Source organism: Chaetodon trifascialis, chromosome 5 (genome assembly GCF_039877785.1).
Source record: "Chaetodon trifascialis isolate fChaTrf1 chromosome 5, fChaTrf1.hap1, whole genome shotgun sequence".
Classification (NCBI taxonomy): domain Eukaryota; kingdom Metazoa; phylum Chordata; class Actinopteri; order Chaetodontiformes; family Chaetodontidae; genus Chaetodon; species Chaetodon trifascialis.
In genome coordinates this window covers 6,485,477-6,510,258 of record NC_092060.1, presented here as the reverse complement: position 1 = coordinate 6,510,258, position 24,782 = coordinate 6,485,477, and positions in this window count along the sequence as shown.

Sequence of the window (24,782 nt, the reverse complement as noted above, 5' to 3'; positions counted from 1 at the left end):
ATGTGGGCCTGCTCCTGCAAAAACAAAACAAAACAAAAAAACCCCTTCATACCTTACATGTCTTGCTACCAGCCTCAACTTACTTTTTTAATCCCCTCTAGCAGGTGGGTTTGACAGGTGCAGAGTGCAAGATTTCCTGCACCGCTGTTACAGGTAATGAAACACTCACGAGAAGGCTGTGTCCGCATAAGCACACAAACAAGCAAGTCGGAGGGTTAGAGAAGCAACGGCAAGAGCAGACAGACTTTTCTCTCCAGGGTAACACTCACACCCTCACATCACTTCAGTCACAGCATGGAGGGAGGAAAAAGTTGCTACGACAAACTTTGTAAGAGTGGGACCATATGTTCTCACAAATTTTGTCATCAAGTGCAAGGACAAAGCCTGCCAGATGTTCACAGCAATATGACAACAAGAGGAAATTATTGATATTTCTGAGGAAAAATCTTACAATCATACTTTACCTTTGGAATGAACAGACTTCAAACTGCTTATGCTCTGGAGTTACTGAATAATCAGAGTAGAGTTAACTGCTTAAAGGACCAATTAAAATGGTGGATGTGCAGGATGTGGACAACATAAGTAAAACATCTTACAATATAATAAATCATTAATGCAAAAAATATGTTTGTGAGTCATAATTCATTTTTATTGACATGTCATCATTTGAATTTCCTCTGTTGTCATTTTGTGGCTTCAGCATTGGGTGGAATTGTTTTGGATTACATTAGATTATAGTGTGTTTAGTGTGTGAAATTCTGTCCACCTTATACAGGTGGAGGAAATATGTAAATTTGAATGAAACAAACACACAAAAAAAATAATCAGGTGCAACAATACTGCATACTGGCTTCAAAATACCTTCCAGCATAGCAATAATAAAACAGGTAGAACTTTTGTAGGGTTAATTGCAATATTGTGGTTGCCACACTATAGATAATAATAATCATGGCCATATATTAGTCAGAGGGGGAGTACAGTGTAAAAAAGTTCAACTTGGAAGTGAAGCCTTGAAATTGCTTTGACCAAATTGACCACTACAGATCAGAGTGCTCAGTCATCATTTGGTTTTAAGCTTTTTACTTGCAGAATGAAAATAGCACACGAGGCACAAACAGACCAGCATAGCAGTGCCTAATGCTCTAGTTTCTGAAACAAAGCACAAAGAAACAAATGCATGCATACCTGTACAGTAACACAGGGTAAACTAGCTCGGTTAGCCAGTTAGATTTACATTTAACAAGGCTGATTTCAAAACAGGCCAAAAACAAGTCTTCACCAACATTACACTGACACAATAAATGCACTTAACATTGACAGGACACTGTAACATCATGAAACAGAGAGTTGCATGAACCTTATAACAGTAATATTAGAATTTACAGTGGCAGAAACAACAGAGAGGATGAGCGGAAATTAAAGTGGAAACAAACCCATAGTTTCAACATAAAATATTAAAATGATGGTCTCTGAAGGTAAATGTCTAAACATGAAGAATTCCAAACGTTACATTAATAAAATATTTTGTTTCTTTCATTGGAAGACTCTGCAGCTGTTAAAGCCGACTAACAGCTGATCCAGCTGCGATCAGCTGCCGCCGTCATCAGAAACATGGTGCTTCAGAGGAAAGTAAAAACGTATTTCCTTGTTTCCCTCCATGCTCTTTCCATGCATCCTGGGCTGGAGGGACTGAGATTTAAGGAAAGGATGCAAGTGAGGGAAACTTTTCAACTTAATGCCTAGTCAAACATACACAGGAATTTTAAAAACAAGGTTTTTCCTGTCATCCCAAAAAACGTCTACACAAGCACTGTTTGATAAAAATCTCCATTCAGATGAAAATGCAAAAATACAACTTAAGCATTGTCAAGAGCATGCCAAACCAACAGGCAGTGATATACCCCTGAAGAAATCACCAGTATCTCCAGCAAGAGGTCCGACCACTAAATTCTGAATCCTACTAGGACAAAAGCATGACCCACCTTTGCTATGGAAGAATTTGTAATTTGCAACCGGGTCTTGTCCAAAATCAGCCATGCTGGCGGTGGGGCCTGTGTCACGGGAGTGTTGGATGATGTAGCCTTGACCTCTGTAGCACATTCTGTTGCCTCTGTTCCTCAATACAAGCTTAATGTCAATAAAGCATGCAGAACGTTCCATTGACAAAGTTAGTACCGGCACTATTTTTGCAGCCACATCTACCACTGCAGAAAATTGCCTCATGCCTCATGTAAACAAAGAAGATAAGTGCACAACTCCTCTGTCCTCACAAGCTGTTCTCTTATCCCATCTACAAATCAACACTGGAAACAGAGTTTCTGAATTTCTTTGCCCTGGAGGAAGTTTTCCAAAAGCTTAGTTTTCAGTGAGTGAGTTTTCAGCGTTTGTGTATGGACAAAGGTCAAAATGCATAGAAAAAGCTAGATTTAGAAAGATATTTGTGCACGTATGGACTAGGCATAAGGGACTTGGGATGGACCCTATATCTTTCAGGGTAGTGGTTAATGAGCCTCTGCAAATTGGGAAAAACAGATGCTTTGGACAGGGGATGCTTTCAGTCCAACAATCTCTGGGTTATAGGCTCAGCACACTCCCGCAGCACCCAGCTCATCTCAAATCGGTGTTTAACTGATCAATTATTTATGTGTGAAGAAATTGGGGGCATCCAGCTGTGAAAACATGGCAGTGGGAGTATGTATAGAGACAGTGTGGAGCCTTGCTGACCCTGAGTATTTTCAAATAGCAGAGGATAGTATCAATCCATTGACCTCAGGGTGATGGGACCAGCTCACTTCAGACTCATAACCACAACTCCTGGCTTTGGAGGTCACTGCCTTAAACCATTAGGCCACTGGAGCTGCCATAACTTACCATTGTAAGTGGCTCTGTATCGTCTCCTTAGATATGTTGGTTGGAACAATGATTAAAAAAAGTATTCTGACCTCTCATTGGCTGTCAGTCACTCTGGTTCAAACTTGAAACCACTATCCCTCTGCAGTCACTTATCCATTAGTCCACTGAAGCTGACTGAGCTTGCTATTGTACAGTCATAAGCTGAGCCATGTGAATTCAGAGAAAGCACATGCTATTGGAGAGGATGCTTTGATCCATCGACTACTGGATTATGGGCACAGCACGCTGAGTAATACATGGGCACACATACACAAACGCACACACACTAAACACAGAAGGCAATAGGTGTATAGCGGTGTAACCTTCATATCAATATGTACACTCGTGCACACACCCATCTGTTCACAGCAGGATACCACTTTATATTCTAATGGATGCTGAGTTTCAAAGATACCACACATAATACACACACACACACACACACACACACACACACACACACACCAATGCACACTGTGCTGGTGTTGGTACAGTATGTGTGGACAGTTCTCACAGCAGTTGGCCACTTTATGTTTCACTCCCCTGCACTCATTTATTCTTGTAATCACACTCACACACACACACACACGCACGCACGCACGCACGCACGCACGCACGCACGCACACACACACATTCACTGGATGCATACTTTCAAAGATAGGAGGGTTTGATTTATTAATGCATTTGCAAGATAAATAATGTACATTTGGTTCCCATATGGTGTTGGATATAACTCGCACAGCATTCCTGTTACAGCTGCATTATCTGAATGTAAAATTCCAGCCTTACTCAGACTTTGGCCATAACACTAACAGCATGGAAAATCTCGAGAAACTACATAATCAGCTACACTGATTAAAATCACTTTAAAATCTTCTTTTATATCCTGTAAAACATACAAGTTGTCATGGAAAGTGACCTTAGAATGAATGAGATAGTATTGATTTCCTGTTTAAGGCAGACACATATAGTAATGTGATGGATAGGTGTTATGTAACCACAGTCATGCGTCATACCAGCACCACCATGTGCGAGTGTATGATGTCTAAAATTAAGTTTTGGCTTCCTGGCAGGGCTTAGTGAACCCAAGGAATCGACTTGCTAAGAACAGTTTTTGTTTGCCAGAATTATCACTATAAATATTTCATGCAAGTTTGTCCTCCTTGCTCATTCCAGGGCTTTTTTTGTGCATTCAGTCAGGTGCTGTGTGGTCTTGTACTGTTGGGCTAGTTAACAGTCTTCCAGATGGCAGAGAAATAAATTTAGTGTAGATCAGAAGCAACAGGGAGCCAATCTTCTGTGATCGTTGTGCCTTTATGTGACAGGCTAATGGTCAGAGTGACTGCACAGTTGACTGCAGGGACAGACCAGAGACTGTTCATAAAATCTTTTTCAGCAGTATGTGTGAGGCAGGGAGTCGTGTTTCTATACAGAAATTGAGCACATATCCATAACTGTACACCTTTGATCAAGACAGCAGTGTTTGTTTGTTCTCTCCTCTGTCTTCTTTTACTTCTGTTCCTCGTCACTGTCTCTGCATTTGGTGGTTGACTACATTGTCGTTTCTCTCGCCCCTTTCTGATCATTTACAGTCGCTGTCACATTCATCTGATCTCTGCCGTCTCTCCCTTTACTCCCTTCCTGCTGAGGCAAACTGCAGATTCAGAGAGCAGGATTAAACTTCAGAGACGGAGAGGTAATCTGCTAAGTCGAAGTTTTACTTTGAACTCTCCTGTTCTCTTTAAATCTTCCTTTTGCTTCTTCTGTCTTTATTCGTCCTCCTCCTCCTTTCTATGTATGTATATGTTTTATTTGTGTTGTTGGGGGAGGCACTGGCTGGTGAAGCATCACTTTTCAAACAAATCTGATCCATCGTCGGGTGGCTCAGCTGGAAAAAGCAATTCTTTGTACCTGTTAAGTGAAACCTGCTTTCATTTCAGAAACGACTCAACAAGCTGGCTTGAACAATAACAACCAGAATAAGTTTAAGTTCAAGAGACAGACATGGGGGAGTGAAGATCTTCTTTGGCCTTCTGCGAAGCCATGTCACTGCAGAGCAGCACAGAGCAGATTTTGTATTTCTAAAACAGGGTGGTCACCATTATGCTTTGGCCTTGGATACTAGCAGCTTATCAGTGGCAGCCCTGCAATAAATAATCAGTTTTCTAAGCATCAGACACCTTGTTATTGAGAAACAAGAAGAGCACATGCTGCTCTTGAATACAAAAACGGCTTTTTGAATAAAAAATCTAAAGTCTTATATGAAAATTAGATCTCACATATTTATGCATTCACTGTATGTATCAAAGTTCAGGTGCACAAACAAAGATGAACGTGGCACGCTCTCTTTGGCTAACTGATTAAGCTCACTAAATCAGGGACTGCAGAGCACTGCAGTCTAAGATGTGGAAGTCATCCTCTGCCAGTACTGGACACCTGCTGTTATGCTGGAAACTTTCTCTGTGGAGCATTGCATTGCATTATGAGCAAAGTGAATTTGGGGAAAAAAGCCAGACTATGTCTGATAGATTGCTCATATTCCAAAATGTATCTGCAAGATGTACTGCAACCTGGGGTATAGTTTTCTACATCACAGCAGACAGAGGGATCAGCTGAAAAAGGACTTAGTGTGGCGAATCACATCTCTGTGTTGCTGTTACACTAGCTGCATCCATGATGAATAGCAATGGGAAAAATGGTCATGACATGCATTGATGAGGCGGATGTAGCCACACTCTGTTGTCAGTCAACGTACTCAGCAACTGGCTGTCAAATACCTTGACTATTGTGAAGTTAATTGTATGGGCAAAAAAAAAAAAAAGACCCCTCATTCCAAACACAAAGCAACTGAAATGAATATCAGGATGAATGAAGTGAAACATAATTGCATGTTGTGTACATGCTACTCAACCATGACAACTTATACACTCAGGCATTACTAGTTATCAGCAGTTTTGGCATGGTAGCATAACCAGAGTTACTCCATTAAGATCAGAGATGGAATATGTATTGACTTCCTTTCCCTACTTAATTTATAAAAGAACAATATAAAGTATACTATTTCAAGTAAAAGCCCTGGGTCACAAAGGAACTTGGGAGAGTTAAAAGAAGAAACATAACCATGTTTCAGACTTTTCTCTCATTCGAGCTTTTGTGAAATACTGGATAATTTCACCTCTGTGAGCATCAAGCAATTATCTACAAGAAATCAGGAGAAGGTCAGAGGGGAATGGCACAGTCTCTGTTGGATGTAGATGAACATAATTAGTATGACATAAAGTTGTATGTTTGACACCTGTTGTGATAGAGGCTATGCATGCACCATGGCTATTTCACATTATCCTGCTCAAGATTTCAAAATTCATACCCGCTGTTTTTCATAGATGGGAGTGTGTCTCTATGTGTGTACCATGTATTCCTGAGAGCGTGGGGACATAAATCTATTTACACAGTCACATTATGTGGACTCACCTTCCTAATTAGGACAAAATCCAGGTCCCCATAATGTGAATCATTACATTTTAGGATGAAGACTGGGGTTAAGGTTAGGGTTAGGCAAGTCATGGTTTTGGTTATGGTTAGGGTAAGTCTCAAGGAAATTAATGTAAGTCTATGCAATTTCCCCATAAATCTGTGTGTGTGTGTGTGTGTGTGTGTGTGTGTGTGTGTGTGTGTGTGTGTCTCACTAAGTGTTAGCAGTGATGGATGAGGGTGAAGTGTCCAGAGTTTTCATGTTAAAACTAATCACCATAGTGTCAGTCATCCTCCCGACCTTACTTCAACTCTTCCCCTCTGCTGTCCACTGCTTCGTTGCTGATCTCTTTTTTCGCATCTTTAATGTGTTCTGTATCTTAAATGCATCTCTCCTGCCTGACCTCATCCTCATCTCTCTCTTCCTTCTGCCTTGTTTTGTCTCTCTTTTTGCCTTTCCCTCGGATCGTTTGCATTCTCGTCCATCTCACAGTGCTCCTCGATCTCTTTCTCTTTGTCTCATTTGTTTAATCTCTCTCAAACCACTTCTCCTTTTCTGCTGTTTAGCACTAAATAACCAATCATGTCTCTCTCTGCTGCAGTCCAATTGTTATTTCCGCTTTGCTCTTTGCCATCCTTTCTCCAGCTGTCTCTTTACATGCGTGGTGTCTTTTGTTGATCCATCTTCCTCTGTTGGTTTCTCATGAACCACAATGTGAAGTATGGAAATAATGTGTCTTCAAGAGATTAATATGTAATGCATATTTGTTATAATTTGCGTGTTGCTTAGTCTGTTTTTTGTTTTATTTTGAAGGTTAATCTCTCCATGTGTCATGTTTTACTCCCTGTTTTTTACAGTCTTTGTGATTGCTGATTAGTTTCACTTGTCCTTCATTAGACTTAAAAACATGAGGGAGGGGAGACCATGTTCTTCCCTCACTCCTTGCAAGTTCGTCTTAGTATCATGCATCAAGTGTTCCAGCCTTTTCCTTGTGTTTAGCTATCCCTCTGCTCATCCCCACAAGTTCCTATAAAAGGATTTATTCTCCCAGTTGCCTGAGTCCCCCTCCCGAGTTTCCTCAGGTTGTCTCTTCATCTCATCATCATATCATATGCATTATTCCAGACAAACTGACACTTTGGAACAGTTTTACTTTTTCCAGTTCTAGCAGCTCCACAGCAGCATCAAGGCCCTCCTTCACAAATTCTCCTCCTGAATGAGGTTTCAGCTTCTTTGCTATTAGCCCGCTTACAACAAAACTTGTCTGCATAACACCTTCTCTGTCAGAATGTGGTCGTGTGAAAGCTGCTTGTTGAGCATCTAAACTCTGCCAAAGAGCTTAATCCAAGCAAATTTGTAGCTTCAGCTCATCCAGTTTCACATGTTTCAAGCTGTAATGACTCTTGGGATTGGCCTTTTTCATCAAATAATAATAATAATAATAATAATAATAATAATAATAATTGTTTGTCCATTTCCCTTAGAAAGCTCAACACTCCACATTTTGTTTTCCTGACAGTCAGCATAATGCACAGGATCGGCTACAATGTGTGTGTTCTGTTCAGGAAAAACGTGTGCTCAAAAAAGCAATAGATTTTTAGATTTTATGAATTATTTATCATTATTATTAATCATTAATATTGTTATTATCGATGCGCTAACCCCACAATCACATTCCCAGATTGCCACCTGTTTGAAACCTGATACTTTTTGATTGATCATTTTGTAATTCCATGTTCACCCAAAGTACAAAGATCACGGCTGATGACGTGAGAAGGTCAAAGCATTCTTTGCTCAAAGTAGACTCAGGATAGGTCAGCCTGTATGTAGACTGAGGGCATTAACAACCTGCCAAGCAGTTGCTGTTAGCTCAGTGAGCACAATGTCATTTAACTGAAGGCAACTCAAATCAATGCACCACATATTTATCAGCTCCTCTTCTGGCATCGCGGCCCCTCTCATGGCTCTCTGCCTAATTTTAACATTCATGTTGCTAAAAGCCTAAAACTAATTCTGTTTGTTTCACCAAAATGGCATTTACTGTAAAGGTTTCTGGCTCTGGGCCCTGCAGTTGATGAGAGATACTTACATTAGAGACAAAACTGCAGAGGACTATAAATTTATATAGCACCATCCCTTCAATGCATTAACAGGAGATGGAGGGACAAAGACAAAAAAGGCAGAGACAGACAGAAGACAGAGTGGAATTAGAAGAATGGAGGAAGAACAAAAAGAGAGAGTGATGAACAACGAAATACTAGGAAAGAATGACTGAGAGTGAAAGAAGAGACAAAGTTCTGCTAAAGTGCTGCTTTAGATTAATGGCTCATCCTCCAGACGTGAGTGAGACACTTTTTGGCTCCCGGTCTAAACGAGGCTGGCTCGTTAATCACCGTGGCAACAGATGAGACAATGGGCATCGATATGACATTGAGCTTTAGAGCATTTGCCCATATTGAAGCCAATCCTTATTTCATTGCATGGGACGGGAGCCAAGCGCCCCACAGAATCACTTCAATAGTTTAACAGGGAGCACATCCACGAATTGCAGAAGGTGGCCCCCGCTAAGAGTGTGCATGTGTCTGTGTGCTCTGAAGCTTCCATATTTATGAGGACCAAAGACGTAAGACATCTTTGGACATTTTGACACTCCATACTTACACTATTCTCTACTTGTAGCTTAATATTTTTGGAAATATGCTCATTGGCTTCCTTTTTGAGTGAGATGAGATGATTAATATGAATGTCATGTCTGTGTTTTAAGTATAAAGTTGAAGTCAGGACGTGTTTAGCCTCGCTTAGCATAAAGACTGTAAGCAGGAGAAGCAGCAGCTTTTGACTCTCTGGCTCTGTCAAAAGTAAAAAAAAAAAACAAAAAAAAAAAACAGAAATGACCAACATATCTAAAGTTCACATTTTATCTATTTTGTTTAACTCCTACATTAAACGGAAGTGGAATAATTACAGTACAACTGAGATTCGGGGGGAGCTTTTCTGGCAGAAATGAATGGTTTCAGTCAATAAGCACAGGCTTTTCAGCCTTTGACCTCCACCTTTACCAAACCTGGCAATCCCGCTATGAAGACACTACAGGAAAGACCACACAGTCACTGTGTTGCTTCCAGCAAAGTAAATCCTCCTGGAACCTTTTGACATTTCTCTTCATGTATGGATTTTACCCCTGGTTCCCAAACTGTTTACCCTGAAACCTTTAAAAGAACCCCACAGTTTACACTCCTATGATACTGTGAAAGGATTTGAGGGTTGTTTTTTGTTCTTTTGAAAGAAAGTAAAGAGAGACAATGCATGACAAACGTAACAATGTGCGTCACAGAGATGTTAAGATATTTCTTCTTATATCCTGATCTTTTTTTTACCCTGTTTGCAGTCTTTACACTTAGCTAAGAGGATCACATTTGACTCCTGCTCTGTACTTAACACATAAACATGAAGTCAACATTGAGATTGCACTTTCAGAAAATAAGTATACAAACACATAAACACATTACCCAAAATGTTGATCTCCAGCTTTAGGTGCTTTAGTTTGTGCTCTTGATTAAGGTTTAGGTGATGCTGAGGTAATGGTTAAAGATTGGTGTGTGGTGGAGAGGGTCAATGTTAGAAACAAATGGTAGGAAATTAATTATCAATGGAGGCGCTCAGAATCAGAGATATATAAGGTGCTTGAGAAGGGTGAAACCATGTTTTGGATCATGTGGGCACTGACATTCAGAACAGCATGCAGGGCTTTGGGTCCCAGAGGACAGAGATAGCAAAGTGACCCTTACACAGTGACTGATCGGGAGCCGGGCTTCAGGTGACTTCGTCTGACGTCACAAAATGGCCACCTAGGGAAGCCTTGACATCAAACGAATGAATGCAGAGAATACCTGGCTCTCCCAACAAAACTGAGAAGTCATTATCATCATTCTGCCTCTCTTTTTACTTGCATACACTGACAAAGACAATTCTAATGACATTCACACTTTGAAAAGAGTGAATGACTAAAACGTTTTATGTGCAGGTGTAAATCTAAAAGCTGATGAAATTGATCAAAAGTTTAATGGTGTGTTGTCATGTTGCGGGTTTAATGCTTTACAGAGCAACTCCATCTCAAGTGCTTTCATGATAAATCCACATCATGTTCTAGTGGAAAGGGAGCAAGTTGTACGGTTGGTGTACCTTTATTATTTATCCACCTGGTTTGGTTTGATATCCAATTATCAGATTTTGGAGTACAGAGCCAGAGATTTGCTCCAGACTTGAACCTGCAGGCAAACCTCAAACACATTCCAACGAATCACTGACAGAGATTTACTCAGGACCTGGCGCACACACACAAACATACACTAGATATTGATTTCATACTCTCTTATGGATACGTAAGCGCACACACACACACAAACAAATCCATCTGATTAGAATGCTATCATCAAAGCCAGCGACTGAACACAAATCCAGTTTGTAGCCTTAAAAACTCAACATGTAGCAGCACCAAAGTTTCCTAAATCCTTCTTTTCAGCTTTAATTCCTTGATGTAAGTCTACCTATCAGGACACCTACAGCCTGTCATCTATCTGTGGCTTTAGCGTAAATGACCTTCTTTCAACTTTGTGCCATCAAATTATGTTTTGGATGAAGTCTTTTTAATAAACTCTCCTTCATATTAACTATTTCATTAATTTCCCTCTGAGCTAATTTAGAATAATCTGCTCTTGGTCGATTATTTATGAAGATAATAAACCACTTTAAGGACTCGTGGGAGAAGCATATGTGCTGAAAATGCACAAACCATAGGAGCCAAATAACCTGTAAATGACTGGGGATGAATGAAATATGTTTGACTCAGGACATTTAAAGCCATTTAAACAAACAACAAACCACACATTTCATCCAGATATTTCACTGGAATGAAGCTGCCACTTCACCACAGGTGATGTTTGACTGCCATTCCTGATGTCATTTGACTGGTCCATGCAGGTCATGAGAGCTTCTTTCTGTGTCCATTTACATTGGAATTGAAACTTTTTTTTTTTTTTTTCACACTGGCATGTGTCATATCACTGCATGAAACTGATTGTTTGGAACTCAAAGAGAAATGTCAATCTGACAGTGTGTCCAACCTTCTACCTCACGACTGTTCCTCTTCTCAAGCCCTACATTCACAGAGTATAAGTTCCTTGCTCTGGAGCTTAGGCACCCATGGCCGATTGTGAGCACACAGAAGAGGTAAATGAGGTGATTTTATTGTAACACATTGTCTGTAACATGGTGTGCCTTTGGTTGCTTGAGGCAAAAATACAGCCTCAAAGATTTCGAATTCAAAACAGGTCAAGATGCAAGTTCAAGGGATACAAATTCTGAGTAGAAACATAAATAGAAGAAAGTCTTCACTCCAACTACACACCATGTTTGCTTTTCCTGCAACAAAATCTGCCAACTTCACACATTGCACATCATTAGAGCCCTGTATTAGACACTTGCGATGTGCTGAAGACCTCGACTGACGAGAATGAATTAGTGTTCATTTCACACATTGAGACACCACTTAAAGCATGAGGCCGAGGTGATGTATGTGAGACTGGACTGGCCGGGGTTACACCTGATGTACTGCTGCAACATTTACAGCATGCATTAATGATAATTTACAGCAGCACAGATGTTGAGTTTTCCATCCTTGACTGTATCATATGGTTTTTATGAAGCATGCAGGAGGGCTGTTTGCAGTGTTACTCAAGGCTAAGACTGTGAGACTACTAGTCTGGTGGTAATTTAAAATTTAATCAACTGGATGTAGAATTCAAAAAGAGCCATATATTCTCTCTCTCTCTCTCTCTCTCTCTCTCTCCCTCTCTCTCTGTCTATGACAAGTCAAAAACATGGATGAACACATTGATTTTTTTTAAGAGTTACAGAGGAACTAGCATTTGTTGTCTTCCTCAAGCTGCTTCCTTTACATACCTCAAAATAAGATGAAATAAGAACCCACTGAATTAAGAAATTCCATGATGTACTACAGTAGTTCAGCAGGTGGCACTACACATCTCCATGCAAGCTGAACATATGCTTCAATATTTAACAAATCCCATGTTTCTATTCTGCTCTCTCCATAAGGAGTTGATGTGGTGGAATGGTGTTGCCTCACAGCTAGAAGGTCCCGGTTCGATTCCCACTGTGGGCGCCGGGGGCGTGTCCTCCACCGTGCCTTCAGTGCCTGCTGCTTGAGGAAAGGGGCCTTTCTGTGTGGAGTTTGCATGTTCTCCCCGTGTTTCCCATGGGGTTTCCTCCTTAAAAACCCCCACTAAAAACATGCAAGAAGATCACCACCTGACCAATGGTGACAAAAGAAACTGGGTCCTCGGGCGCCGGTTGGCTGGCAGCCCACCGCTCCTGGTCTGCTGTGGAGGAAAGACTGACCAAGGATGGGTGAAATGCACAGAAGAATTTCACAAGAAGCATGGCGTGTGCAGTTTCCCTCCCTAACTCTGCATGTTGTGTGTGTGACTAATAAAGGATGTCTTCTTCTTCTAAACCAATATAGTTCCCTCTAAATTTCTCTACTTTCCAAATGAATGTAAATCAAAAGTCTGCATTAGACATAGTTAAAAAAATTCTCAATGTCAAGTACCTAAATACATTTTTCTTTATATATCTGTTGCTGGGGCGGTACGGTAGCACAAGCAGGTAGTGCGCATGCCTCACAACAAGAAGGTTGCTGGTTCGATCCCCGGACGGGGCCTTTCTGTGTGAAGTTTGCATGTTCTTCCTGTGCATGCATGGGTTCTCTCTGGGCACTCCGGCTTCCTCCCACAGACCAAAAACATGCTCATTAGGTTAATTGGTGACTTGGTGTGAGTGTGAATGGTTGTCTGTCTTTGTATGTTGCCCTGCAATCAGCTGGTGAGCTGGTTCAGGGTGTACCCCGCCTCTCGCCCGTCGAAGCTGGGATAGGCCCCCCGCAACCCCAAAAGGGATAGGCGGCATAGAAAATGGATGGATGGATATCTGTTGCTTATTGTCACTTCCTCCACAGCAGCTTTGTTTGAAGCCAAAAGTCTCCAAATCACTGTAATGTTAGGACACACCAAAAAGGGTCATTTTTTAAAATTTTTAACTTAATGCTGTTTTGTGTCTTGAGAACTTGTCTTTGCCACTGGATGAATGTTAAATTAAACCTTTGCATGAATCAATGCAGCAAAAATGAAACATATTGCTGCTTCACATGTTGGGCTGTTTCCCAGGCTCATGCTGTCATTGTCTGACAGAAAATGATGTGTTTACTCTGGTGCAGTATGCATGCTGCAGCCAACTCACCTCCTCAGTAAAAGGAAAAAATAAAACAACATCATTTTATGTTTCAATCTATTCCTTTCAGAAAGTTCCGTTTCAAACGTGGCGTCAGCGTCCCTTCACACAGATTAAATGAGCATATGCCTTTTATCTCAGTGCAATCAGCACTGAGATAAAAATACAAACGCCTGGCCCTTAATTTATTTATGATTGTCCCCACCCTGGTGACTAAACAGATGCTTTGCTCAGGTACAAAACAAAATGCGTGTCCTTGTGTGAGTTTGTGCCTCAGTACATATTTGTAATGGGGCTCACAATTGTTGTATGTACCCAGGTTTTAATGGAAGCATGAATGTGTGTGTAACTGTGTATGCAAATTGTGTGCAAGTGTGTGATAGTGTGTCTTGTATTTTTGTATTTGTGTGCATGTTTTTTGTAAGTCCGGTAGTGTGTATTGTTGACAATGTCTGCATGTGTGTGTGTGCGCGCGCTACCAGTGTTTTCATCTCACAGGATTCTCTTCTTCAAAGAAGAAGTAGGTAACAGAGAGGGCAATGGTGCTCTCTTTTCATGTGCCACTCTAAATAGCCCTGAGGCACTGCTTCAACCCAGACATGCTCAGGTAACATACTGTACACAACATGCACACACACACACACACACACACACACACACACACACACACACACACACACACACATTAGGCTTTACTATATGTAGTAGAAGTAGAATAGAGCTCATTCTGACAGAGAGAGTCGACAAGAAGGATGTACAGTATGTTCTATGCATGTGCATTTAGTACAAGGTGGTACAGTACATTAATGTCTGTAAAATAAACAAGTGATGATAATGGGGATGTGTGCCAATAGATTTCAAGTTGGGATGTAACAAAAGTAATGATTAAACTTAACCAAGATAAAGTGACAGCTGACTCCAAAATAATTGAGACGCTGTGTAAAACATACATAAAACAGAATGTGATGATGTACTAACCCTTTTTTGGCATACACTGGATAATACAGTGACAATATATTCAACTTCATTTACTTTAAGAGCTTCATCACATGGTGCGACAACGGTCACCTGAAGCTCCATATCAGCAGAACCAATGAGCTTGTGTTGGACTACAACGCTTATATGCGTATTGCTGTAAAGAAGCTACAACCTGTAAAATGTTGATGCCTCACACACATCTTCAACTCAACAGCACAGAAGATCAGTACAATCACCACAGTTTCAAGGTGGAAACCCAAGATCAGTGTCATCAATTCAGTATCTGACCAAATGTAGTCACAATCTGTCCTTCTGTTCCTGAGTTATAGTGATGAATATCCAGAAAAGACTTTTTACAAAACATTATGATGTCACAGTGAAGTTGACCATTTGGATATAAAAGGTCATCACTTCATAATTGTATCCTGTGCGACATTTGTGTGAAATTTTGTCAATCAGCTTACGAATTCTGGAGTAATGGCCAAAAATGTGTTTTGTGTGGTCACACCGACCTTTGATTACTAAAATCTCTGTTTTCTCAGTTCATCCTTGAGTCCAAGTGAAGGTGCCAAATTTGAATTTGTGCCAAATTTTGAAGAAATTCCATCCATCCATCAAGTTACCATGTTCATGAGAACAGACAGGTGGACAGACTAACAACCTGAGAACACGGTGTCTCCAGCTATGGCTGTTGCTGGAGACATAATACAGTAATCAGCAGAGTAATCCATAAGGAAAACAATCATTAACTGCAGTCCTGTACAAACATTTCAAAATCAGCTCCACCTCAATCACACCAGACACTTCTCTGCATTGGGTACTTTTACTTTGAATACTTTCAGCACAGTTTCCTGATTATACTTACATACTTGTACGTAATTTAATGAAGTCACAGTTCAGGACTTTTACCTGTAACAGAATATTTTTGCAGTGTGGTATTAGTATTTATATTGGAGTAAAGGGCCTACATACCGCATGATGGGGAATGGCGAGAAAGGCTACTGCAGGTCACAGTAGCAGGATCAGGAACGACAGAGGGGTTAATGACTGGGGAAAAATGTAGGCATGGAGAATACAAACTAGAAATATGAATGTACTGTGACAGTTTTATGCCAATGACTCTAACTGTGCACAGCAGCCTGTCTGCTCTAAAATGCTGTGGAGTTAAGCATGCCATTCCATTGTACTGTTATTGAGACAAAACCTTTTGGAAAGAAATGGGATTTTGCAGGCCTGGAACATGAGCCAAAATGCTCCATTATTTAAAATGTGGCATTGCAGCGTAGATGCTAAATGATCTGCCTGAATCTATTATAGAACTGTTCAATGTAAGGGATGCACAAACAGGATAGGACTAAACACCAGCACTATCCATAAATTAATCTTGTTTTGTTTAATTTAAATCATTTATTCAAGCCTTCAGGGAACATTTTACTACTTGATTTGACACAGAAGGGACAACACTTACCATTCTGATGAAAGAGGAATTTATATGGTGGCTCTTTTCAGTTTGTAAATGTGCCATCTTTGGTTAAGACTAATGCTTGCTCTTTAAATATGGTGATAAAAAGAAAGTTCCATCACAGCAGATGTCTGCCCCCTCTAACATTTTTGTTGCATCTCTGCCCTGGTCATGGTTTTAAATACCCATGAGTCCAGTCCAGGGCAGGCAGGTGGCTGGAACATTACATTCACATCAGTTTGGTGCTTTCTGAAACATTGCCCTCAGTTACATTCTCATCCACCAGGTGGTGTGGAATCTCCACAGGATACACTCTGAAGATTTCCTGCATGCCAGTAGAGAGCCATTCAGACAAAAAGCAAGGTGCCTTCAACTTCAAAACACTACAGCAGTGAATTGTTGAGATGACACAATGTAATCTCATAAGATGTAGTACACATACACTGGGTAACATGCATTTTATGCTGAAAAAGATACTCCACAAAATGCTCTTTTTGAAATGTTCATTTAAAATGAGCTCATGAATGGAGGCACATTTGAGCATTCACATGCATTTAAGCCATGCTGTGTTTGACATTCATACAGTTGCAGCTGCTCAGCTGCAGCTAGGAGCTGCCCAGCTGGCCACTGAGCAGCTTCACAGGAGGAACTGTGAGCTATGATCCGGGACTCTTCAGCAGTGGCTGTGGAGAGGAGAGGGCTTCTCTCGTTGCTCTCATGTTTTCCAGATGGACAGGGTCTGATCTCTCATCTGCTTCTTTAACGATGGAGGCATTGGCACCAGGTATGTCTGGCCAAGTGACAGCAATGCTATTTAAATTTGGACAGCAGCAATAAAACACCACATTTTCTATGGAGGTATACAGGTTGTACATTTTTTGTAGCATAGAAACAAGCTGGTGTGTAATGTGTCTCATTTAAGGAGGCTTCATTTGCTGGGACTACACTGTAGAGCTGGTTGGAAACTTAACTGTGTAACTTTGAGGGAGGTTCACATATTGCCACTTTTAATCACATGCAATTGTACACAGAGCAGCAGGGGTACAAAAACAGTGGTTTAACCCTCTCATATCTTGAGGGCCATGATGGATCCCTCAGTGGCTATCTAATTATGTATCTATATCACAATGTATATGGTCTTATATTCCAAACACTAGTCTGTAATAACAGTTTGACAAAACTGATCTTATGTAAGCTGTAAACTTTAGGCCACAACCTGTTTTGAGTTTTGTTGGTGGCACCCTTTTCTCTGCATCTAGATTGCAAATTATGTCTTTAAAAACCAGAATAATACTTCATCTAAACACAACTTTAAATAACAGCTCAGCACTTTTTCTGCTATTTCAGAATTTGTGTTTGTCTGAATCACCTGACTCCAGGGCTGATTCAGTCAGTTTCGATCTCTTTCTCAACTCAACTCAACTTTATTTATATAGCACTTCAAAAACATCCACAGCTGAAACAAAGTGCTGTAGATAAATAGACAAAACAATATAAAAAGAATAAAATAAATAAAAAAACAACAAAACAATAAGTAAAAGCAAACCATCAAACACTAAAACAAGAGCAGAGTCTCATGTGGGGTTGAAAGCCAAGGAATAAAAGTGGGTTTTAAGACGAGTTTTAAAAATGGACAGTGACAGGGCTTGTCTAATGTGTAACGGTAGCTCGTTCCATAATTTAGGAGCTGCCACAGAGAAAGCTCTGTCCCCTCTGAGCTTCCTTTTTGATCTTGGTACCTCCAGGTGCAGCAGATCAGCTGACCTGAGGCACCGAGCTGGAGCATAGAGGTGAAGGAGCTCAGAGAGGTAAGGCGGGGCGAGACCATAAGGTGCACAGGCAGCCAGTAGAGAGATGCCAGGATGTGAGTTATGTGCTCCCTCTTACGCACTCCAGTTAAGAGGCGAACGGCTGCGTTTTGCACCAGCTGGAGGCGTGCGAGGGAGGACTGGCTGATTACAAAATAAAGTGCATTACAGTAATCCAGCCGAGATGTGATTTTTTCTCATTGAAATTTAAAAAGTTCAAGGCCATCCAGGCTCTGATGTCTTCAAGACATGACAGAATTGGTGTGAGGGAGAAGGCATTTTTCTTTTTCAGCGGCACATATATTTGACTGTCGTCAGCATAACAATGAAAAGAGATGCCATGCTTTCTCAGGATGGAGCCCAGAGGCAGTAAATACAGAGAGAAAAGCAGGGTCCCTAAAATCAACCCCTGTGGAACCCCATACAGTAGTGGAGCAGAGCTGGACTCTTAATTTCCAAGGCTTGCACTTCAAAGGCCTAAGATTTGAACCACTCCGGTGCAGTACCACAGATGCCCACTAGGTGATGAAATCGAGCCACGAGGGTGTTGTGGTCCACAGTGTCAAAAGCTGCAGTTAGGTCCAACAGAACCAGAATTACATGGTCATCCGAATCATTAGCCAAGAGGATATTGCTACAGTTATCCAGGAAAGACTTCAACTGAGCATGAAAAACTTTCTCCAAGATTTTAGAAATAATATGCAACTTGGAGATGGGCCTAAAGTTGGCCAACACGCTGCAATCAAGGTCGGGTTTCTTAAGTAGGGGCTGCACCACTGCATGTTTAAAACTTATGGGAACAACACCAGAAGACAGACTACTGTGAATGATAGCTAAAACTGACTGCTCTATACAAGGGAAAACCTCTTTAAAAAGACAAGCAGAGACAGCATCACAGGGAGAACCTGATGGCTTAATACGGCCAACCAGATCTTTTAAAAACGACAGAGACACAGGCTCAAACTTATCAAGAGCTACAGAAAATGGGACAGGGTCAGAGGGATCAGATGCAGGAGCTGAGATGAGAGCCCTAGTAGTAGCAACCTTATCAATGAAAAAGTGCAGGAAGCTAGTGCACATTTCAGGAGATGCCTCCAAGCTGACAGGTTGTGGCGCATTAAGAACAGTGTCAATGGTTTTAAATAACACATGCAAGTTGTGACGATTGGACTCAATGATGTTTGACAAGTATTGTCTTTTGGTCTCTTTAACAGTGCTCTGGTAGCAGCACCAACAGTCCTTTAACTCAACTCAACTCAACTTTATTTGTAAAGCACTTTAAAAAACAACCACAGCTGTGACATGTGCTGCACATAGGAACATAAATAAATAGATAAAATGAATAAACCTAAAAATATAAGACAAACAATAAAAACAATAGACACAATAAAACAGGAGCAAGGTCTCAAGCTTGGTCGAAAGCCAAGGAATAAAAATGTGCTTTAAGACGAGTTTTAAAAATGGACAATGAGGGGGCCTGTCTGATGCACAAAGGTAGGTCGTTCCATAATCTTGGGGCAGCGACAGAAAAGGCACGATCCCCTCTGAGCTTCAACTTTGACCTCAGTACCTCCAGGAGCAGCTGATCAGCCGACCTGAGGCACCGAGCAGGAGCGTAAAGATGAAGCAGCTCAGAGAGGTAAGGCGGGGCAAGACCATTTAAAGATTTAAAAACGAATAAAAGAATCTTAAAGTGAACTCTAAAATGCACAGGCAGCCAGTGGAGGGAGGCCAGGACAGGCGTTATGTGTTCCCTCTTACGTGTTCCAGTCAGGAGACGAGCAGCAGCGTTCTGGACCAACTGGAGACGTGAGAGGGAAGACTGGCTGACTCCAAAATAAAGGGCGTTACAGTAATCCAGCCGAGAAGTAATAAAGGCATGAATCACTGTTTCAAAGTGCTGACTTTGGAGAATAGGCTTCACCTTTGCCAATTGCCTGAGATGGAAGAAGCTCGATTTGACCACTGCACTTATCTGACGGTCCAATTTAAAATCACCGTCCATCTTAAAACCCAGGTTTGAGACTGTTGGCTTCACATATAGAGCCAAGGGGCCCAAATCAACAGGGGGGGTTTCACAGGGGCCACTGGGTCCAAACATCAACACCTCCGTTTTATTTTCATTAAAATTTAAAAAGTTCAGGGCCATCCAGGCTTTGATGTCGTCAAGACATAACAGAAGTTGTTTAATAGAGAAAGCATGTTTTTTCTTCAGTGGCACATATATCTGACTGTCATCAGCATAACAGTGGAAGGAGATGCCATGTTTTCTCAGAATGGAACCCAGAGGAAGTAAATACAATGAAAAGAGCAGGGGGCCTAAAACTGAGCCCTGTGGAACCCCATACAGTAGAGGAGCAGAGGAAGATTCAGAACCAGCAATGTTCACACACATAGTTCTGTCTGCCAGATATGACTTAAACCATTCCAGTGCACTACCACAAATGCCCACTAGATGCTGCAGTCGAGATACTAAAATTTTGTGGTCCACTGTGTCAAAGGCAGCAGTTAGGTCCAGCAAGACAAGAATCACATAGTCACCTGAATCACTAGCCAGGAGGATGTCATTGAAGACCCTGAGTAACGCTGATTCTGTGCTATGTAGAGTTTTAAAACCAGACTGGAAGACCTCAAGAATATCATGTTCATCCAGAAAACACTTCAGCTGAGCATAGACAACTTTCTCTATGATTTTTGAAATAAAAGGCAGCTTTGAGATGGGCCTGAAATTAGCCACTATCGCAGGGTCAAGACCAGGTTTCTTCAGCAGGGGTTGCACTACTGCGTGTTTAAAACTTCTGGGGACAACACCAAAAGACAAGCTCCTGTTAATAATGGTAAGGACCAGCTGCCCTATACTGGGGAAAACCTCTTTAAAGAAATGAGGAGGGACAGCATCGTGAGGGGAGCCTGATGGCTTAATATGGCTGACCAGATCCTCTAAATATGACAGAGTCACAGGTTCAAACTTATCAAACACAGCCGGGCAGGGAACAGACACAGAGGGGTCAGATGCAGGAGCTGAGATGAGAGCCCTTGTGCTAACAACTTTATCAATGAAAAAGTGCAGGAAGTTATTGCACAGTTCAGGGGATGCTTCAATACCAACAGACTGTGGGGCATTTAAAACAGAGTCGATGGTTTTGAATAACACATGTGGGTTATGGCGATTGCACACAATGATGTCTGACAGGTGTTCTCTTTTGGTCTCTTTGACAATGTTCTGGTACTGGCGCCAGCAGTCCTTTAAGATTTGAAGTGAGACCCGCAGCTTGTCCTTCTTCCACCTGCGTTCAGCTTTACGGCACTCCCGTCTAGCTGCACGAGTCCTGTCATTTAACCAAGGCTCAGGTTTAGCTTTAGGCTGCCTAGTTTTTAATGGAGCCACAGAGTCCAGAATGGCTTTACAGGAGGAGTGAAACCAAGAACTGAGCTCCTCAGTATCAGGCGGAGTCGAGTCAGAAGGAACACAGAGCTGGTCAAAAGCAGCAGAGAACTGACTGGCAGTGAGAGGGTTAAAAACCCGACAGCGCCGAGCAGGAGCGCCAGATTTGACTGCAGCACAGGAGAAACCAGCATCAAATAACACAGGCATATGGTCAGAGAACACACTGTCACAGACCTCCAGGTTAAACACAGACACCCCGTGAGACAGAACCAGGTCTAATGTATGTCCGTGTTCGTGTGTGGGACCAGACACACACTGTACCAGATTAAAAGAGTCAATAAGGCTGAAAAAGTCCTTCACCAGCGGTTTATCCGGACAGCACACATGTATGTTGAAATCCCCAACAAACAGTACACGGTCATAGTTGGGCATGATTCCAGCCAGAAAGTCAGAAAACTCATTCAGGAAGTCCTTGTTGTATTTGGGGGGTCGGTAGATGACGGCGCACAGCACCGGGTCGAAGCGACCCACCTCAAATAAAGTCACTTCAAAGCTGGAGAATGGAGATGAAACAGGGCGCTGCTTACATTTAAAGCTGTTTTTATAAACAGTCGCTGTTCCTCCTCCACGGCCCAATGTCCGCGGGGAGTTAAAGTAAGAGCAGCCAGCTGGTAAAAGCTCAACAAGAGCGCTGCACTCACCAGCACCGATCCAGGTCTCCGTCACACAGAGGAAGTCCAAGCCATGGGAGCTGAAGAAATCCCTCAGGATGAACGTCTTGTTTGCCAGTGATCTGGCGTTCACCAGGCCAATCCTGGCAGGAGACGGGGCCTGTGGTTCGGCGGACCGGGGAGCCCGGAGCAGCGTCCTCAAGTTCCGGAGGTTCACCCCGCGCTGGCGGAGCCGAGGAGAGCAGGGGCGGCGGGGCCGGAGTCCCTCATCCAGACCGGCAACAGGTACCAGGTAGGCGTCGACGGGGTCCAGGAAGCGCCGGGACACAACGAAAGGGAGGAATAATCCATGTCCTGTCCGGGAGATGGAAGAAGGCAGTGCCAGGCAGACCTTTAGCTTCACCAGACAGCCGCTGTGTTTACCGCGGCGACGGAGACGCTTCCGCCGGGCAGGTAAGGCCGAGGCCCGGAGCAGATGAGTCGGGATCCCCGACAGGAGCGGGGGCAAGGTTTTTTGCCCACCATAGTCAAACACACTTAGATCCACGACATTATGCCGAAGATCCAGGAGAGACTGGCGATCGTACACCAGCAGAGACTTGGTCTGTAGAGTGCCAAGAACTAGAAACACCAAAAACACACACCAAAGAGAGAGCGAGAGACGAGCAGCCACACACACCGGCGCCATCTTTCCTCACACACCACCCTTTGATGAGTTAAAACATCAAAGGGTCTTTAGGATTTGGAGGGAAACCTGCAGCTTGTCCATCTTCCACTTGCGCTCAGCTTTGTGGCACTCCTGTCTAGCTGTGCGAGTTCTTTCATTAAACCAGGGCTCAGATTTAGCTTTGGGCTGCACAGTTTTTAATGGAGGCACAGAGTCCAGTATGGTTTGGCAGGAGGAGTGAAACCAGGAGCCGAACTCCTCTGTGTTAACAGAAGCAGGACGGACACAGAGCTGATTAAGAGCCACAGAGAGCTGCCCGGCAGTATAAGAGTTAAAAATCTGACGTCTCTGAACAGGAGCGCTAGATTTAACCTCAGCACAGGAGAAAGCAACTTCAAACAAGACAGGCATATGATCAGAAATCACGTTGTCACAGATCTCCAAGTCAGACACAGATAACCCATGAGAGAGGACAAGTCTAATGTGTGTCCATGTTCATGTGTGGGACCAGACACACACTGCACCAAATTAATAGAGTCAATAAGGCTTAAAAAGTCCTTCACCAACGGCTTATCAGGACAACACACATGAATATTAAAATCCCAGAGGAGAACACGGTCATACTTAGGCATAATTTCAGCCAGAAGACCAGAGAAGTCATTCACAAAGTCCCTATTATATTTGGGGGGTCGGTAGATGACGGCACACAGCACCGGGTCGGAGCGACCCACCTCAAATAAAGTCACCTCGAAGCTGTAAAAACAAGATGAGACGGTGCACTGCTTACATTTAAAGTCGTTTTTGTAAACCGTCACCATTCCTCCTCCACGACCCGACGTCCGTGGGGAGTTAAAGTAGGAACAATCGGCAGGCAGAATATCCACCAGAGCGCTGCACTCACAGGCATGGATCCAAGTCTCTGTCACACAGAGGAAATCCAGGCCACGGGAGCTAAAGAAATCCCTCATGATGAAGGTTTTGTTCGCCAGGGATTTAGCGTTCACTAAACCAATCCTGGTGGGAGCTGGGGCCCGTTAGATCGGGGAGCCCGGAGCAGCGTCCTCAGGAGCTGGTGCTTTACCCCACGCTGAGAGAGCCGAAGAGGGCAGAGTCCCTCAGATGAGCCAGTGACAGGTACCAGACAGGCATCGATGGGATCCAGGAAATGCCGGGGCACAGCAAACGGAGGAAATAATCCATGTCCTGTCCGGGAAATGGACAAAGGGCATGCCAGCTGGAGTTTCAGCCTCACCAACCTGCCGCGGCGCAGGGGACGCTTCCACTGAGAAGGTAGGGCCAAGGCCCGATATAGGTGAGGCAGAATCCCCACCAGGAGCGGGGGCAAAGTATTCTGTCCACCGTGATTAAAAGCACCTAGATCTGTGACATTATGCAGGAGAAACAAAAGGGACTGCATGGCGATCATATACCAACAGAGATTCGATTTTTTTAGTGCCGATGGTTAAAAACAGTAAAAACACCAAACATTGCAGGAGCAGCAGACGGCCACACACACACACACAGAGGCGCCATCTTTCACTCATTTTCCTTTAAATTCTGAGCCTTTTACTTTTACCCCTTTCTCTGTCTGTCTCCACTTCTGCACCCTGTGTCTCGCTCTCACTTCTGTCTCCTCTGTTCTCATCTCATTCCTCAAAAAATTAGCCTCCGTTTGATAAATCTGGAGCTGTACATAAACTTGTTAATTTCAGCAAATATGGATAAGCAACATAATTACATATATATGTATATACATATATTTATTAGGGATGTAATAATATATTGAAACTCGCAATATCGAGATAAAAATATGACTCGATGCCATTGTGGGACTGTGACGCTATCTACCGTGAACTTACGTGGTTATTTACTTATCTCCTCTTGTTGAAAATTTTATTGCTTTTGTTTGAACAGCAGAGGGCGCAATCATAGTAAGCAAGAAGACAGACTCCCATCATCCTTTGCATGCAAGCCAAAAAGTAAGTCCAGTGAGAAAATTACGGATGGATGTGCCAATAATGAAAAAGAGATTGAGGACATTTGGAGCTGATATGTTTCAGCATTTAGTTTTTCCCATTTCTGACAATGGCGAAAAAGGAAACTGACAAATGCAAAACAATTTGCAAATACTACCAGAA